The sequence below is a fragment of the Salmo salar genome, chromosome 07, assembly GCF_965601325.2.
Source record: "Salmo salar chromosome 07, fSalSal1, whole genome shotgun sequence".
In the NCBI taxonomy this organism is placed as follows: Eukaryota; Metazoa; Chordata; class Actinopteri; order Salmoniformes; family Salmonidae; genus Salmo; species Salmo salar.
The window spans coordinates 16624556-16644258 of record NC_138297.1 but is presented as its reverse complement, the minus strand read 5'-3'; the positions used below and the strand labels follow the sequence as shown (position 1 = coordinate 16644258).

General features: G+C 45.3%; 1 protein-coding gene across 9 annotated transcripts in view; it reads right to left on the bottom strand.

Moving 5' to 3' along the window:
* Window positions 1-19703, bottom strand: part of LOC106608688 (neurexin-2) — a 1074993-nt gene that overhangs the window by 466893 nt on the left and 588397 nt on the right. The gene's annotated exons all lie outside the window — the stretch shown is intronic.

Sequence of the window (19703 nt, the reverse complement as noted above, 5' to 3'; positions counted from 1 at the left end):
TTTCACTCTGTGTCTGTCTGTCTATTCCTCTTTCACTCTGTCGGTCTCTCTATTCTTCTTTCACTCTGTGTCTCTCTATTCCTCTTTCACTCTGTCTCTCTATGCCTCTTTCACTCTGTCTGTCTGTCTGTCTGTCTGTCTGTCTGTCTGTCTGTCTGTCTGTCTGTCTGTCTGTCTGTCTGTCTGTCTGTCTGTCTGTCTGTCTGTCTGTCTGTCTGTCTGTCTGTCTGTCTGTCTGTCTGTCTGTCTGTCTGTCCCTCTTTCACTCTGTGTCTCTCTCTCTATTCCTCTTTCACTCTGTCTGTCTCTCTCTCTATTCCTCTTTCACTCTGTCTGTCTCTCTATTCCTCTTTCACTCTGTCTGTCTCTCTATTCCTCTTTCTCTCTGTATCTGTCTGTCTTCCTCTGTTGGTTTTTCTCTCTCTGTCATCTCTACCTCTTTCCTCCCTTTACTCTGTCTGTCTCTCTTTCTCTCTCTCTTCTCCCTCTCTCGATATACAGTATGTCTCACCCTTTCTTTCCCTCTGCTGCTCTTTATTTATCTTCCTCCCTCTCTCCTCTGTGAGAGGGCTGTCTGCTGGGTGATGGAGAGGGGGACACACGCCTGTTAAAACAATTGCGTCCCCTTGACAACGCCTGTCCGTCAGGGGGAATTTACTGAGCAGCCCTGTCAGAGGGAAAAGTCCAGCCAATCGGACGCTGGGGTCTTAGCCACTGTTGTTGTCTCGTAAATCAACTGCCCTCCCCCTCTGCTCGCCTCACTGCGCTGTAGTAGTCCACAATATAGGCCATCAAACTGGATAATGTCCTGCTATCCACTGAGCTGTGGTCAACACATTCTCCCACACAAACCAAAAAAAACAGGGTAAGGCGGCCATTTTGTTCTGAACATGAACTAACCTGCAAAATCAATGACTAAAGGTAAGCCTGAACTTTTTATGAACACTTTACAAAGCTCCACTTTAGCCAACCACGATTTGCTTCGTTTGAGATCGATGTGACAAAGACCAGCACATCAAAGGAGGCAAGTGGGAAACCAAAGCAATTTTGATCAACAATGTTGTCCTCCGCTAAACCTCAACCCACAGCTGTCCTCCTATCCGCTATGGGAGTCATTGATTTCAGGTTTTTATTTTGTTACGTGCTCTAACAGGCACACACACCAACAAAGTGCTTTCCCTCTCCCTCTGTTTTCAACAAAACTCTAGCGATCAGCAGGCGAGGAGAGGTGGGGAGGAAAAATGGCTGCGCTGAGTAAAACCACAGTAAATTATAGTCGACGACAGGTCAGTGCATGAACAAATGAAAAACACTGCTCAGTTGCAGCACTCAAGCTTCGCCTATCACTTATTTACAGAGCACTGGCAGGAAGGAGAGGACGAGAGGAGAAGGGAGAGGCAGAATTGTTTTAAATGTAACCTTTATTTAACTAGGCAAGTCAGTTAAGAACAAATTCTTATTTACAATGACATCTTACACTGGCCAAACCCAGATGATATTGGGCCAATTGTGCGCCACCCTATGAGACTCCCAATCACGGCCAGTTGTGATACAGCCTGAATTCTAGCACTGAGATGCAGTGCCTTAGACCGCTGCACCACTCGGGAGCCCCAAAGGGCTAGATAAGGAGGATAGTAATATACATATTGATAAGATTGAGGGAGAGAAAAAACATTTTAATAATGATGTTGATCATGAATGTTATGATATTTTTGATGTTGCTGATTAAGGTGATGAGATTAATGATGATGATGAAGATGATGATGATGATTACGGTGATGAGATGAATGATGATGATGAAGATGCTGATTACGGTGATGAGATTACTGATGATGATGAAGGTGACGATGATGATGATGATTACAGTGATGAGATTAATGACGATGATAAAGATGAAGATGCTGATTACGGTGATGAGATTACTGATGATGATGATAATATGATGATGATGATTGCTATGATGATGATGATGATGATTGCTATGATGATGAAGAGGGAGCTAATGATGATTATATAATTGTGAAATTAATTTCTTCCTTTGCTGTCCTGATTCTCCTCTCTGTATCTTTCATCTTCCTTCATTCCTAACCGTTGAGGAGGATTGTATTACAAAGGGAAAGTAACTAGCTACACACTAATTATCTGATATGATACAACATACATGGAACGATCGAGTTATGCGCCGTGCCATTAATCTTCGATTATTAGGCAAATACATACAAGCTCTGCTTCAGTCCATCTTCAGTCTCCACCCACCTTTCACCTCATTTTCAAAATGGCAATCAGATATCATTACAGGTGGAAACTTGAAATGATTTAATGAAAATTGAATGAAACACATGCACACACACACACACACACACACGCACACATTCACACGCAAGCACACACGCACACACACACAGGAGCAATGAAAGGGCCTTGGTCGATACTTGTCTCATGTCCCAAAATACATTTCAATAGGCAGACATACAGATGTCAAGGTAAGCAGTGTATCTGTGTGTCTGTGTGTCTGTCTCTGTCTCTCTGTGTGTGTGTGTGTGTGTGTGTGTGTGTGTGTGTGTGTGTGTGTGTGTGTGTGTGTGTGTGTGTGTGTGTGTGTGTGTGTGTGTGTGTGTGTGTGTGTGTGTGTGTGTGCATACATAGGCCATGTAAATGTATGTTTGTGTGTGAAGGCTATGTGAGAGGTCTTACCATGAGGTTGGCTTGCTGTTAAACACCCGTACATTTAAACACATCTTAACCTTCAACATGTGGAGACTTTCTCAGCCACATGATGCTAGATCACAAGATCACAATGTACTTCTCTACCACTCTGAGATTTTCCATAGGGGATACTCCCCGTGATACTTTCACAAGTCACATTCAATTACCAGCCCTCTACTCCTCCCATCGCTCTGCGAACGGACCGCACAGAGCTACTCTATATGGAGCGAGGGAGAAGAGGAGAAAGAGGGAGGAGTCATCAAGTCTTCCCACATAATAGAATAGACCTGACATTGTAGAAATGACAATTCCTCTGCATCAGAATAATGGAAGAGACACATGAGGATCCGTGTGTAGGACGGAGGACGGAGGACGGAGGACGCAGGGGGCTGAATAGGCAGTGTTTTACATGTACATCTTGGAATTTGAATGGATGTATAATGTGTACAACTGTGACGGCGTTGTGACGGACACAACTGGGTGTGAATTGCCATATCAAATCAAATTGTATTGGTCACATCCACATATTTAGCAGATGTTATTGCGGGTGTAGCGAAATGCTTGTGTACGTAGCTCTATGAGTTCAGTGCTATTTAACATTGCAGTAGTATCTGACAATTCACAACAATGCACACAAATCTAAAAGAAAAATAAGATAAATACTAGAGTGGCATTGTCTAAAACACGGTAGACTAGAATACAGTACATACATATGAGATGAGACAAGCAGTATGTAAATATTATTTAAACATAATTAAAGTGACTAGTGTTCCATTATTAAAGTGGCCAGTGATTTCCTATGTATATAGGGCAGCATCCTCTAAGGTGCAGAGTTGCGTAACCGGGTGGAAGCCGGCTAGTGATGGCTTGTAACAGTCTGATGGCCTTGAGATGGAAGCTGTTTTTCAGTCTGTCGGCCCCAGCTTTGATGCACCTGTACTGACCTCACCTTCTGAATGATAGTGGGGTGAACAGGACATGGCTTGGGTGGTTGATGTCCTTGATGATCTTTTTGTCCTTCCTGTGACATCAGGTGCTGTAGGTTTCCTGAAGGGCAGGTAGTTTGCCCCCGGTGATGCTTTGGGCAGATTTCTGCACCCTCTGGAGAGCCCTGCGGTTGCAGGCAGTGAAGTTGGCATACCAGGCGGCGATACAGCGTGACAGAATGCTCACAATTGTGCATTTGTAAAAGTTTGTGAGGGTTTTAGTGGGCAAATCACATTTCTTCAGCCTCCTGAGGTTGAAGAGGTGCTGTTATGCCTTCTTCCCCACACTCTCTGTGTGGGTGGACCATTTCAGATCGTCAGTGATGTGTACGCTGAGGAACCTGAAGCTTTCCACCTTCAACACAGTCCAGTGGATGGTCCCGTCCATGTGGATTGGGGGGTATTCCCTTTGCTGTTTCCTGAAGTCCACGATCATCTCTTTTGTTTTGTTGACATTGAGTGAGAGGTTATTTCCCTGGCACCATGCTCCCAGGGCCCTCACCTTCTCCCTGTAGGCTGTCTCGTCATTGTTGCTAATCAGGCCTACTACTGTTGTGTCATCTGCAAACTTGATGATTGAGTTGGAGGCATGGATGGCCACGCAGTCATGAGTGAAGAGGGAGTACAGGAGGGGGCTGAGCACCCACCCTTGTGGGGCCCCTGTGTTGAGGATCAGCGAGGTGGAGGTGTTGTTTCCTACCTTCACCACCTGGGGCCTGCACGTCAGGAAGTCCAGGACCAAGTTGTACAGGGCGGGGTTCAGACCCAGGGCCCGAGCTTAATGATGAGCTTGGAGGGTACTATGGTGTTGAATACTGAGCTATAGTCAATGAAAAGCATTCTTACATAGGTAATCCTCTTCTCCAGATGGGATAGGGCAGTATGCAGTGCGATGGCGATTGCATCGTCTATAGATATATTGGGTCGGTAAGCAAACTGAAGTGGGTCTAGGGTGTCAGGTAAGGTAGAGGTGATATGATCTTTAACTAGCCTCTCAAAGCACTTCATGATGACAGAAATGAGTGCTACGGGGCGATTGTCATTTAGTTCAGTTACCTTCGCTTTCTTGGGTACAGGAACAATGGTGGACATCTTGAAGCAAGTGGGGACAGCAGACTGGGATAGGGAGAGATTGAATATGTCCGTAAACACTCCTGCCAGCTGGTCTGCCGTCTCAGCCGGCAGCCATGCGAGGGTTAACATGCTTAAATGTTTTACTCACATCGGCTACGGAGAAGGAGAGCCCACAGTCCTTGGTAGCGGGCAGCGTCGGTGGCACTGTGTTATCCTCAAAGTGGGCGAAGAAGGTGTTTAGCTTGTCCGGAAGCAGGACTTCGGTGTCCACGACTTGGCTGGTTTTCCATTTGTAGTCCGTGATTGTCTGTATACCTTACCACATACGTGTTGTGTCTGAGCCATTGAATTGCAACTCCATTTTGTCTCTTTACTGATGTTTTGCCTGTTAAATGTGGTGGTTCGCACTCTCATGAAACATACCCCCCCGCCTTTCTTCTTCCCAGAGAGTTCTTTATTCCTGTCTGCTTGATGTACTGAGAACCCAGCTGGCTGTATGGATGGGAACAGTCCGTGAAACAGAGCATGTTACAATCCCTGATGTCTCTTTGGAAGGAGATCCTCGCCCTAAGCTTGTCTACTTTATTATCCAGAGACAGAATATTAGCGAGTAATAAACTCGGAAGCGGTGTATGGTGTGCACGCCCCCTGAGTCGGACTAGAAGTCCACTCCGAATACCTCTTCTCCGCCGGCGGCGTCTTGGACCAGCCTCTTGGATAAGTTCAATTGCCCTGGGCGTTACGAACAAAGGATCCAAATCGGGAAAGTCATATTCCTGGTCGTAATGCTGGTGAATTTCCGCTGCTCTGATATCCAACATTTATTTCCGCTTGTATGTAAAAACACAAAACATTTTCTGGACTTATAATGTAAGAAATAACAAAAAAACAAAATACTGCAAAGTTTCTTAGGGGCTAGAAGCAGGGCTGCCGTGTCTGTTGGCGCCATCTTGAAACATATGTGGCATTGATATTGTTATAGTCAAAAACCATATTGAACGATTGGGTTAGTTGAATTATACTGTAATGTAGTTAAGTTTGTAATTCACAAACACACGTGCACACACCCCACTCTCATCCCTCTCCACATTCAAAGTTAGTGCCTAAATAAGTACATTCACAGTAGGGGGTCAAGTCATACACAGAGACCCCCACATACACAGAGACCACCACATACACAGAGACCCCCACATACACAGAGACCACCACATACACAGAGACCACCACATTCACAGAGACCCCCACATTCACAGAGACCCCCACATACACAGAGATCCCCACATACACAGAGACCCCCACATACACAGATACCCACATACACAGAGACCCCCACATACACAGAGACCACCACATTCACAGAGACCCCCACATTCACAGAGACCCCCACATTCACAGAGACCCCCACATACACAGAGATCCCCACATACACAGAGACCCCCACATACACAGATACCCACATACACAGGGACCCCCACATACTTAGAGACCCCCACAAACACAGCATCCCCCACATACACAGAGACCCCCAAATACACAGAAACCCCACATACACACTCAGCGTCTCTCTCCTTTAGGGCGATGGTCAATAGCCATTACAGTGAGGCGTACTGATCAATGCAGGTCCAATTTAGCAGCCAGCGGAGGTGTGGGCAGCGCATGTCCACAGCTGGTTAAAGACATCAACCAGGACCACAGGTCACCACCAAGCACCAACACAACGTGCCCACCTCAGGGACCCGGTCAATCATCTGACCGCGCTCCTCTGTAACCACCGACAACCAACAATCACCAACCAGTCAGGGTTATCTCTTTCATGACACAACAGAGAGACACACTACAATGAGTAACATGGTAGTATGGCCTTCAATGCAACACAGTTTCTTTTCATAGCACCAGAAATAATAGGATGAAATACAGCAGGACGCAATTACTGTACTCCATTTTCACCTTCACTCTGATCTAAACCTAACGGTCAGTGCTAATCGATTCTATAGTGAGGGTGTCATTTCTGAACACTATGTATTGGCGGTGCTACCGTGCTACTCATTAGTGCTACCAGTGCGACAGAGTGGGTGTCTCCTTTCCTCTCCTAGTGCTAATGATTATGGAGCCGGATGATGGCCTAACGATGGAGACCTAATTATGTTTTAGCATACTGCAGGTGTCATTACAGAAAGGTTAGGGATAATTGGCGAAATCGCCATTGTTGTAAAACACATTGCTTTTAAAAAAGCAGTCAGCCGCAACTACTTCCTACTCAATAGGTCAGAGTGAATTGGGAGCCAAATTCCACATGATACCCTCCGGTTCGGTCCAAATATCAGGGATTTCTCTCTAGCGTAGATTCATTAATTACAGTAGCTAACACTTTCTATTGCTGTCCGATGACATTACAATATCTCCACTTCCAAGCTGTTCCAGCATTCCATTCGGTCAGAATTTGGGTAATTGAAAAAAGAAACACCACATTTATTTAGCAGCCATTCCCCAGTCTCCAGTTTAATGGGACAGCGATGGGGAGGTTTATTTCTGCTACAACATTACCACAGCTTTATCCTTGCAGATGGGGAACTGCGAGACAATGGCTAGCGGTCTGCGCTGCGGCACGCCTGCTAAGGTATGCAAAGGTTTCTGTATTGTATGGCAGAATTAGCAGCTGGCAACAGATTAGAGCCAAGCTTTTTCGGCGAAAACCCAGCTAAGGGGTGACAAAACGGGTAATGTAAATTTTACCGGTGGAAAGCACAGGCTTAATTAAAATGTGGGTACATACCTCTTCTCTCCCTTCCTCCCTTCCACCTTTCCTTCCCACCCCTCTCTTCACGTTTTATTTAGTCCTGCTCTGGGCAAAATCAAAACTAATGTATTAGTCCTCTGCTGCTGCTATGGTGACTCAACAACGATTTCCTTCGATAAACGTAATTCTTAAAGAACAAGGAATAGGTAGTATTACAGTAGGAACAGATGTAACTTTTTTATTCTGTCTCACTCTGTTCTGGGTAACATTGTATAAATAACATTCAAGATCCCTGGTTGTTTTTATTCATCCCTCCATCCCTCTAATAAATATAGAGAGTATTATCTTTGTCATTGTCTTTTCATTAGCATAATAACCCCTAAGGGCTGTGAGTTTTTGTATTGTGCTTGTATTTGTATTTGTGTTTACAGGAAGCACTTCCCAATCCACATGACCAGCATAAATGACTTTAACTTCATCTTAGAGTTGAAACACAGACCCAGACATCACATTAAATTGAATAGCATCAAGACCCATCAGAGAAAACAATTATTGTTGGGGGGGGGGGGGGGGGGGGGTGTTAATGTGTTCGGTTTGGTTTTTATGAACCACATGGGTGTTAGTGTGTTCGGTTTGGTTTTTATGAACCACATGGGTGTTAATGTGTTCGGTTTGGTTTTTATGAACCACATGGGTGTTAATGTGTTCGGTTTGGTTTTTATGAACCACATGGGTGTTAATGTGTTCGGTTTGGTTTTTATGAACCACATGGGTGTTAGTGTGTTCGGTTTGGTTTTTATGAACCACATGGGTGTTAGTGTGTTCGGTTTGGTTTTTATGAACCACATGGGTGTTAGTGTGTTCGGTTTGGTTTTTATGAACCACATGGGTGTTAGTGTGTTCGGTTTGGTTTTTATAAACCACATGGGTGTTAATGTGTTCGGTTTGGTTTTTATGAACCACGGGTGTTAGTGTGTTCGGTTTGGTTTTTATGAACCACATGGGTGTTAGTGTGTTCGGTTTGGTTTTTATGAACCACAGGTGTTAGTGTGTTCGGTTTGGTTTTTATGAACCACATGGGTGTTAGTGTGTTCGGTTTGGTTTTTATGAACCACATGGGTGTTAGTGTGTTCGGTTTGGTTTTTATGAACCACATGGGTGTTAGTGTGTTCGGTTTGGTTTTTATGAACCACATGGGTGTTAGTGTGTTCGGTTTGGTTTTTATGAACCACATGGGGGTTAGTGTGTTCGGTTTGGTTTTTATGAACCACATGGGTGTTAGTGTGTTCGGTTTGGTTTTTATGAACCACGGGTGTTAGTGTGTTCGGTTTGGTTTTTATGAACCACATGGGTGTTAGTGTGTTCGGTTTTGTTTTTATAAACCACATGGGTGTTAGTGTGTTCGGTTTGGTTTTTATGAACCACATGGGTGTTAATGTGTTCGGTTTGGTTTTTATGAACCACATGGGTGTTAGTGTGTTCGGTTTGGTTTTTATGAACCACATGGGTGTTAGTGTGTTCGGTTTGGTTTTTATGAACCACATGGGTGTTAGTGTGTTCGGTTTTGTTTTTATAAACCACATGGGTGTTAGTAATGGGTGTTCATGTATGTTCCATTCTACTTCAGCTACTGGAGCCGTTCTTGGAGTGCAACGCGATTGCTTGGACTAATACAACGAGAGATAATCAAATATGATCAGCTAGAGAAGGGGATGAGAGAGCGCTGTCTCCTGCTCACCTCTCTAGACGTAATAGACCTAAAGACAACATGCCAATTTGTTTGTCTGATTTGAGGCTAATCCACTCTGGTAGCGATACAAGTCAGACACATCTAAATAGCTTTGAACAATATTAGAGGGAGTAGCTAGAACAGAAGGGAGAAACAAAACTGAAATGTCAGGCAATAAAGCTAAGCCACAAAGTCAGACACATTTTAATATCTGGCACTAGGGATGTGTTTACGAGCAGAAAACATTTCCTGCCTTTTGATTTCTATTCAGGGCTAATTAGCCTAGTGTTAATCACAGAGGAGGACTGGTTAGGGAGAGGGATCATACTGGAGCACAGTGAAGGTGTGGCAGTTCTCAGTCAGACCACAATAAAGCTACTTAGCAGGGCACTGTACTTATTGTGTAAATGTATGACAATCTGTCTAATGATTCAGTACTGTCTCATACCATATAGACCAGGACTGCCCAAACCTGGTCCTGGAGATTGACTGTCCTGCAGGTGTTCAGTCCAACCCTGGTCCTGGAGATTTACCGTCCTGTAGGTGTTCACTCCAACCCTGGTCCTGGAGAGATACCGTCCTGTAGGTGTTCACTCCAACCCTGGTCCTGGAGATTTACCGTCCTGTAGGTGTTCACTCCAACCCTGGTCCTGGAGATTTACTGTCCTGTTGGTGTTCACTCCAACCCTGGTCCTGGAGAGATGCCGTCCTGTAGGTGTTCACTCCAACCCTGGTCCTGGAGAGATACTGTCCTGTTGGTGTTCACTCCAACCCTGGTCCTGGAGATTTACCGTCCTGTAGGTGTTCACTCCAACCCTGGTCCTGGAGAGATGCCGTCCTGTAGGTGTTCACTCCAACCCTGGTCCTGGAGAGATACCGTCCTGTAGGTGTTCACTCCAACCCTGGTCCTGGAGATTTACTGTCCTGTTGGTGTTCACTCCAACCCTGGTCCTGGAGAGATACCGTCCTGTAGGTGTTCACTCCAACCCTGGTCCTGGAGATTTACTGTCCTGTTGGTGTTCACTCCAACCCTGGTCCTGGAGAGATACCGTCCTGTAGGTGTTCACTCCAACCCTGGTCCTGGAGATTTACTGTCCTGTTGGTGTTCACTCCAACCCTGGTCCTGGAGAGATACCGTCCTGTAGGTGTTCACTCCAACCCTGGTCCTGGAGAGATACCGTCCTGTAGGTGTTCACTCCAACCCTGGTCCTGGAGAGATACCGTCCTGTACGTGTTCACTCCAACCCTGGTCCTGGAGATTTACCGTCCTGTAGGTGTTCACTCCAACCCTGGTCCTGGAGATTTACTGTCCTGTAGGTGTTCACTCCAACCCTGGTCCTGGAGAGATACTGTCCTGTAGGTGTTCACTCCAATCCTGGTCCTGTAGATTTACCGTCCTGTACGTGTTCACTCCAAACCTGGTCCTGGAGATTTACTGTCCTGTTGGTGTTCACTCCAACCCTGGTCCTGGAGATTTGCTGTCCTGTTGGTGTTCACTCCAACCCTGGTCCTGGAGATTTACCCTCCTGTAGGTGTTCACTCCAACCCTGGTCCTGGAGAGATACTGTCCTGTAGGTGTTCAGTCCAACCCTGCTTCTGGAGATTTACCGTCCTGCAGGTGTTCACTCCAATCCTGGTCCTGGAGAGATACCGTCCTGTACGTGTTCACTCCAACCCTGGTCCTGGAGATTTACCGTCCTGTAGGTGTTCACTCCAACCCTGGTCCTGGAGAGATACCGTCCTGTACGTGTTCACTCCAACCCTGGTCCTGGAGATTTACCGTCCTGTGGGTGTTCACTCCAACCCTGGTCCTCGAGAGATACTGTCCTGTAGGTGTTCACTCCAACCCTGGTCCTGGAGCGATGCCGTCCTGTAGGTGTTCACTCCAACCCTGGTCCTGGAGATTTACTGTCCTGTAGGTGTTCACTCCTACCCTGGTCCTGGAGAGATACCGTCCTGTAGGTGTTCACTCCAACCCTGGTCCTGGAGATTTACTGTCCTGTAGGTGTTCACTCCAACCCTGGTCCTGGAGAGATACTGTCCTGTAGGTGTTCACTCCAACCCTGGTCCTGGAGATTTACCATCCTGTAGGTGTTCACTCCAACCCTGGTCCTGGAGATTTACCGTCCTGTAGGTGTTCACTCCAACCCTGGTCCTGGAGATTTACCGTCCTGTAGGTGTTCACTCCAACCCTGGTCCTGGAGATTTACTGTCCTGTTGGTGTTCACTCCAACCCTGGTCCTGGAGAGTTACCGTCCTGTAGGTGTTCACTCCAACCCTGGTCCTGGAGATTTACTGTCCTGTTGGTGTTCACTCCAACCCTGGTCCTGGAGAGATACTGTCCTGTAGGTGTTCACTCCAACCCTGGTCCTGGAGATTTACCGTCCTGTAGGTGTTCACTCCAACCCTGGTCCTGGAGAGATACCGTCCTGTAGGTGTTCACTCCAACCCTGGTCTTGGAGAGATACCGTCCTGTAGGTGTTCAGTCCAACCCTGGTCCTGGAGATTTACCATCCTGTAGGTGTTCACTCCAACCCTGGTCCTGGAGATTTACCATCCTGTAGGTGTTCACTCCAACCCTGGTCCTGGAGATTTACCATCCTGTAGGTGTTCACTCCAACCCTGGTCCTGGAGATTTACCGTCCTGTAGGTGTTCACTCCAAACCTGGTCCTGGAGATTTACTGTCCTGTAGGTGTTCACTCCAACCCTGGTCCTGGAGAGATACCCTCCTGTAGGTGTTCACTCCAACCCTGGTCCTGGAGATTTACCCTCCTGTAGGTGTTCACTCCAACCCTGGTCCTGGAGAGATGCCGTCCTGTAGGTGTTCACTCCAACCCTGGTCCTGGAGATTTACCGTCCTGTAGGTGTTCACTCCAACCCTGGTCCTGGAGAGATACCGTCCTGTACGTGTTCACTCCAAACCTGGTCCTGGAGATTTACTGTCCTGTTGGTGTTCACTCCAACCCTGGTCCTGGAGATTTACCGTCCTGTAGGTGTTCACTCCAACCCTGGTCCTGGAGAGATACTGTCCTGTTGGTGTTCACTCCAAACCTGGTCCTGGAGAGATGCCCTCCTGTAGGTGTTCACTCCAACCCTGGTCCTGGAGATTTACCGTCCTGTAGGTGTTCACTCCAACCCTGGTCCTGGAGAGATACCGTCCTGTAGGTGTTCACTCCAACCCTGGTCCTGGAGATTTACCGTCCTGTAGGTGTTCACTCCAACCCTGGTCCTGGAGAGATACTGTCCTGTAGGTGTTCAGTCCAACCCTGCTTCTGGAGATTTACCGTCCTGTAGGTGTTCACTCCAACCCTAATCTAGCACAGCCAATTCTAATAATTAGCTGGTTGATAAGCTGTATCAGTTTAGTTACAAACTAAAGCTGGGGCTGGAGCGAAAACCTTCTGAAGGGTAGCTTCAGGACCAGGGTTGGGCAACCCTGATATAAACCTCAGTCTTATCCCAGTCTAATTTATGCAGTAGCCAACTCCTCTGTCAAGGATGGTATGAGAAAAAAGAATAGAAGAGGTTGAACACATATGGGTACATTTTGTGGATAAAACTAACTAGAATGCATGTAGTTGACACTGTCCTCAAAGCTAGCAATGGTAATAGAGATAACCCACGGAAACTAGCCTTGAAGGCTAACACTTTTGATGTGAGCCAGGAAATAATTTCACATCGTACTCTCCAGGCTTTCATACACAATGACAGTGCTTGTTTCATCGTACTTGTGTTTCTTCAACATCTGTTCCTTGGTGACTGTATTATCAGCACTGGCGCCGCACATAACAAACTAAACAGGATCCACTTCCCCTATCCTGTGGGACCTCGTGTTGTTTTCCCATCACACTTAAACTGACAATCTGGATGCTTGAAGATTCCACCACTCCAAAAGAATCACTTTAGAACAGGGAAAAAGAAAAGAAAACTGACAACCCATTTTCTCTGGTCAATTACACACACCAGCGAGGCCTTGAAACTTCTCTGTTAGTAGTGCTGTCAGGGATGCTGAGCACACCAACAAACACACCGAGATGGGTCCGGGGAAACGTTTGATACAAACAGCTATGTAGGTGTGACTGCTGTGGACTACTGGGGATACACTAGGTATGTGTGTGTGATTAAGGATAGATGGGTGTATGCATGTGAGAGAGTATTAGTGCGTGTGTGTGTGTGTGTGTGTGTGTGTGTGTGTGTGTGTGTGTGTGTGTGTGTGTGTGTGTGTGTGTGTGTGTGTGTGTGTGAGAATAGGGATAGATGGGTGTATGTATGTGAGAGAGTATTAGAGCATTTGTCTGTGTGTGTGTGTGTGTGTGTGTGTGTGTGTGTGTGTGTGTGTGTGTGTGTGTGTGTGTGTGTGTGTGTGTGTGTGTGTGTGTGTGTGTGTGTGTGTGTGAGATTAGGGATAGATGGGTGTATGTATGTGAGAGAGTATTAGTGCATTTGTCTGTGTGTGTGTGTGTGTGTGTGTGTGTGTGTGTGTGTGTGTGTGTGTGTGTGTGTGTGTGTGTGTGTGTGTGTGTGTGTGTGTGTGTGTGTGTGTGTGTGTGTGTGAGAGAGAGAGATTAGGGATAGATGGGTGTATGTATGTGAGAGAGTATTAGTGCATTTGTCTGTGTGTGTGTGTGTGTGTGTGTGTGTGAGATTAGGCATAGATGGGTGTATGTATGTGAGAGAGTATTAGTGCATTTGGCCATGTGTGTGTGTGTGTGTGTGTGTGTGTGTGTGTGTGTGTGTGTGTGTGTGTGTGTGTGTGTGTGTGTGTGTGTGTGTGTGTGTGTGTGTGTGTGTGTGTGTGTGTGCGTGTGTGTGTGTGCGTGATTAGGGATAGATGGGTGTATGTATGTGAGAGAGTATTAGAGCATTTGTCTGTGTGTGTGTGTGTGTGTGTGTGTGTGTGTGTGTGTGTGTGTGTGTGTGTGTGTGTGTGTGTGTGTGTGTGTGTGTGTGTGTGTGTGTGTGTGTGTGTGTGTGTGTGGTGTGTGTGATTAGGGATAGACGGGTGTATGTATGTGAGAGAGTATTTGTCCGTGTGTGTGTGTGTGTGTGTGTGTGTGTGTGTGTGTGTGTGTGTGTGTGTGTGTGTGTGTGTGTGTGTGTGTGTGTGTGAGATTCTCTGCTCTCTATGTGTATGTCTCTAGGTGTATTGGATAGAGATGGGAGTTGCCGACGTCTCAGTTGGGGAATTGGCCCAGGACTTCAGAGCACCGTCTGAATATACAATTAGACTAGGGGATTGTGGATAGAGACATCACTCCCCAGTAAAGGTCCTCGGAATCAAGATGTACAACTATTGCTCTTCCCACTAGTGCTGCGGCGCTGCAGGCTATATCCCCTCAGCAGAAAAAGAAAGTAAAACTAAACAACACACAAAGCCTGTGAATGTTATTCAGAAGAAAATCGGACTTCTCCCAAATGAAAATGGATGGCCCTCCCTTCAGCAAAATATATTTGACTTAAACCCTCCTTGAACACTTGTAAAAAAAGGTGACTTTCCCCTACACCCAAAATAAGAATTAAAACAAAGTGGATAACAGAGAACATGTCTACCGTTTACCCTCACTTCTTGGACAGACCAGAGCCTTATAAATGTCGTTTTAAAAACGGTTCTTCGTCCTGTAAGCATTACATGGCAACGCAGAAATGTTTATAGCGTACAGGGCTGCGGGCCAGAAGGTTGTGGGTTCGAACACCACTGTGGACAAGAGTAGGAGTTGAAAGATCTCCTTCAGTAAAAGCATTGCATGAATCTATCATCGTATTTGCAGGTCAGAGAAAAAAATGCCTTTTATAAACATTTCATGCAATTCTACTTTAGACATTAGGAGAATTGTTTTAATATCATACAAATTAGCGGAATTACAGGCTAATAATGGATAGAGAGATAGATATGTATTCATCCTATCATATTTCTCCAATGCCAAATCAATGTATCTTGTTTGCAATGAAACTGTCCCTTTTTGCAAACAATTAAATTGGAGAATTCATTAGAAATCTGAGCATGATACTTTCAAAAGTTAGGCCGACCTTTCCACCCCAGACAGAGTAAGCCTACTAACGCAGAAAAATGTACGCTTTAACTGCTGGCTACTCTTCTTCCGTGGCTTCACCAAATGAGAGAACTTCACGTCTTTCCCTAAAAGCTGTCTGGGTTTAAACATCTACTGTACAGAAAGTGAATAGCTTCATCAATACACAGTGACAGAATTAGATTACTTCCCAAGCAAAGTCAATGTTTTGCCTACTCGGCTATAGAAGGTTGTAGCGCAGCCTCTGAATGTCAAAGAAACAAAACAATGATATCCCCATATGCATCGGAGTCATATCTTTCCTGGATATTTTACAGCTTGTGTCTAGCATAAAGGATCGAGGACCAAAGTGCTGTTATAGATCACTTTATATCATCAGACCTCTTTCCTTTTCTTCAAAATCTTAGCCTAACAAGGGGTAGGCTTGTGCTTTTTGCAATTGTCTTTAATAAAAGGTAGGCCTATGGCATAACCTCTCAGACCCCCTCAATTCGAGTATTGGTTTTAACTTAACAGCCCTTCACTGACATGGAGGTAAGCTATTTAAAGAATGCATGCTGGTTTGAGGAAATGACCGACAAATCTATGGATATAGCAGCCTAATTTTGTCTGTCAAACAGGTAGGCCTACCTCATTTCTTAAATAGGAAGAAATAGGCTCCAACCCAAGGCCCTCTTGTTGTTAGTATAGTCTAATTAAAATGAAGACTGTTGAAATGAATTATGCCTACTCGAATGTGCCTACTTTCAGCACCATGAGCTGTCCATTTCCCATTGATTGTGCCTTGGCTGCTGCTTCAGTTTTCAGCACCACAATGTAAGTTACTTGAATCTGGCTTACTGTGAGGTCGACAACCCTGATAAATAGACCTACATCATGGGTAAGAAACATATTGTTTTTAATCTAATCTATTATAGTAGTAGCAAGCTAGCAAAGTTGACCTCCAGTCCTCCTTCTCAAACTGAACAGAACATAGACTATAGGCTAGTCTGTGCACAAGATAGGGATTTTTTTGGACTAGGCTTAATAAATAAAAACATTTGGAAGAAGCCGTTGACTCCTCCTGAACTGCCACTGTAGGCCTACACAGCACAGCCATTGTTAGGCAGCACACAAAACATATTTTTCATCAGCAAGAGCAGAGCAGGCCGGGGCTCAGGGTTGGAATATCCATCACAGTGTGTAATACAGCCTAGTTTTATTTACACCATCCCAGCAACTATCTTAGAAATATAATTTTGCTCTGTGCTTCTCTGAGCATGCACTTTGTAGCCTGTAGCCTATTTGCTATGGATTATGTGATTGAGACCACACTAAATAGCCCATAGGCTCACTTGATATTGCGCAGCCAGCAGAGAATCAGAGATGAGGGATGGCATCAGGCATAGCCTAATAAGCGACTAATTCTAAAATACTGAGAAATATTGAAATTTCATCAATTACATGACACTCCCCTGGAGGAGATTTTAAAAAGACAAAACCCTCCCCTTGACTGAAGTTAAAAAAGCATGTCCCTCCCCCATTTTCCTCCAGGGACACATTATGTAAATGTAGAACCATCCCTTAGTGATGATAGTGATAGTGATGATACTGATAGTGGTGATAGTGATGATAGTGATAGTCATAGTGATAGTGATGATAGTGATAGTCATAGTGATAGTGATGATAGTGATAGTGGTGATAGTGATAGTGATGATAGTCATAGTGATAGTGATAGTGATGATAGTGGTGATAGTGATAGTGATGATAGTGATGGTAGTGATGATAGTGATAGTCATCGTGATAATAGTGATAGTGATTGTGATGATGGTGGCAGTGATAGTGATGATGGTGGCAGTGATAGTGATGATGGTGGTAGTGATAGTGATGATGGTGGTAGTGATAGTGATAATAATGGTAGTGATGATAGTGATAGTGATGATAGTGATAGTGATAATAGTGATAGTGACGATAGTGATAATAGTGATAGTGATAGTGACGATAGTGATGATAGTGATAGTGATAGTGGTGATAGTGATAGCAATGATAGTGATTGTGATAATAGTGATCGTGATTGTGATGATAGTTATAATGATAGTGATGGTAGTGATGGTGGCAGTGATAGTGATAGTGATGATAGTGATAGTGGTGATAGTAGTGATAGTGATGATAGTGATATTGATGATAGTAATAGTCATGGTGATAATAGTGATAGTGATTGTGATGATAGTTATAATGATAGTGATGGTAGTGATAGTGATAGTAATGGTAGTGATGATGGCAGTGATAGTGATGATGGTGGTAGTGATAGTGATGATGGTGGTAGTGATAGTGATGGTAGTAATAGTGATGATGGTGATAGTGATAGTGATGATAGTGAAAAGCCATGCTTTCTACAGACGTGTGGATTCACTGTTTATAGTAACGCCTCGGAAGAACACTCACCAAGTCGGTTGGCAATAAAAAGCAGAAAATGGCCACCCCCTTCTTCTTCACAAATTGCCTGGGCCTTCTGTTTCTTTTGCAGAGACAAATCGCTTCACACATTTTGAAATATGCAAATGAAAGTGTTAGTGACGCGGGGCCTGTAGCTGGAGGCCAAGAGGCTTGTTGACGACGCATGCTTCATTTGTGGCAGCCGTTCAATAGTCTTCTTCTCCTCCTCGACTTCATCTGCACTGATATGAGAGGACTGGAGAGGTGAAAAGCAGATTGCTTACACCTTTGCTGTGTTGTCAGGTCAGTGCAGTTGATTGAGACGGGACTATTTTACACTATTCATCTATTTTAGACTACGAGATACTCTTTCCCAGTTTGAGGCTGTGAGTAATTTCTCATCTTCTGACCCTCATCTTGTTTCCATGCTCTCCCTGGCTCCCAAGTCTGCCTCTTGCCTGACATGAACAGCTGTCACACTGTCATAGATACTGGTCATCAATCAAGAACAGCTTTTTTTTGACAAACTCCATCGAAATAAGATAGAGATGCAGTCTATCATTCCATTAGTAGCTCATTGGGGCAGATATGCTACAAGGAAAGCATGGATATGATTGTGGGAAAGAGAGTGTTTAATCTACTAGTCTGATAGTATACTATAGAAACTATACAGTCTCTCCATATAGCGGACATGAGTCAGTCATGGGCACGTGATGAGGTAGCACCGCCTGAGAACTTCAAAAACAGTGTCTACCCTCAGCCCAAAACGGACTGTCCTCTTGGTCTAACGGTCTATGACGTTGGTTGCTCCCGTGGGAGACCCAAGTTCATATCCTGCGGTTTAAACCTACTTATTGCCGTCCACTTTCCACGGGCCTCCTGATTCTTCCCTCTTATCAACTACATCCAGGGGTATGTGTAATCACTGGCCTCGCCATCCCTCTTAATATAAGGTCCCTGGTACTGCGCCAGTCAGCTAAAACCCACTCATGATTAACACAGCCAATTTTATGGCACCAGCAGGCCCTGCAGATAAAGGTACTGGCAAAGAGAGGACATACCCCATCAATAAGCCTTATAAAAGCTCTGGTTGGCTTTTTATCTTTTGACCTCTCAGATCCGCCAGCACCCACTGGGAGGGCCCCTCTACTTCCTAAGGGCCTCTCTTCTTCCTATGGGCCCCTCTACTTCCTAAGGGCCCCTCTACTTAATAAGCCCCCCCCCCCCCCCCCCGGTGGAAGAAACAGAGGCTTCTCTCCTAAAAGCCATTGTTGATCGTTGTGATCAGATCTCTGATAAAAGTCAAGTGTACCCGGGGTACTTTGTTTCGCCACCGCGGGACCGCCAGCGGAATTACAACTAGACACACGTCTACTGGGAGGAAGAGGAATATGTGGGGTTTGTTTTTGTCGATATTGTTGTTATTTTTCCCTTCAATCTCTTCCTAGACGCAGGGGTTTTAGTTGATATTAGGAGGTACTGATTGGCTGGGGAAATTGTGCCGAGCGTCCGGCGATGCTGACAGCGGCTGAAGGAGAGGATCATATTTCAAGGTGAAGAGGGTTGGTTGGCGCGGCAGGCTGGCTGCCAGCCTTTTGTTAGGTTTAATTCTGCCTCCTGTCCACTGTTGTTTGGTGGGCGGATTTGTGATTGGCACTGCGATCGGGTTTCTCTACTCTACTGCCTAACCTGAACACCAAGCCTCCTGAGCGGTCATGCATTTGAAAGCTGAACAAACAGAATAAAAATGAATAAATAACTGTGCGCACGTATGGGCATGTGCACACTCTTAGCATCCTCGAAGGGGGCAGAAAGGTGCACACACACACACACATGCACAGCACAGGTAGACAGTCAGCAACTTTTCAGCACCGTCTGAGTCCAAGTCTCATGGTACACACATTACAGACACAGAGACTTTTCTTCTCATTGTTGCGTGACAGTACATGAAAGGCTGTCTCACTGAGAGACAGCCACGAGTCATGTGAAAGGACCGGCTGAGTGTGTGTGAAGATAGTTCCCCAAA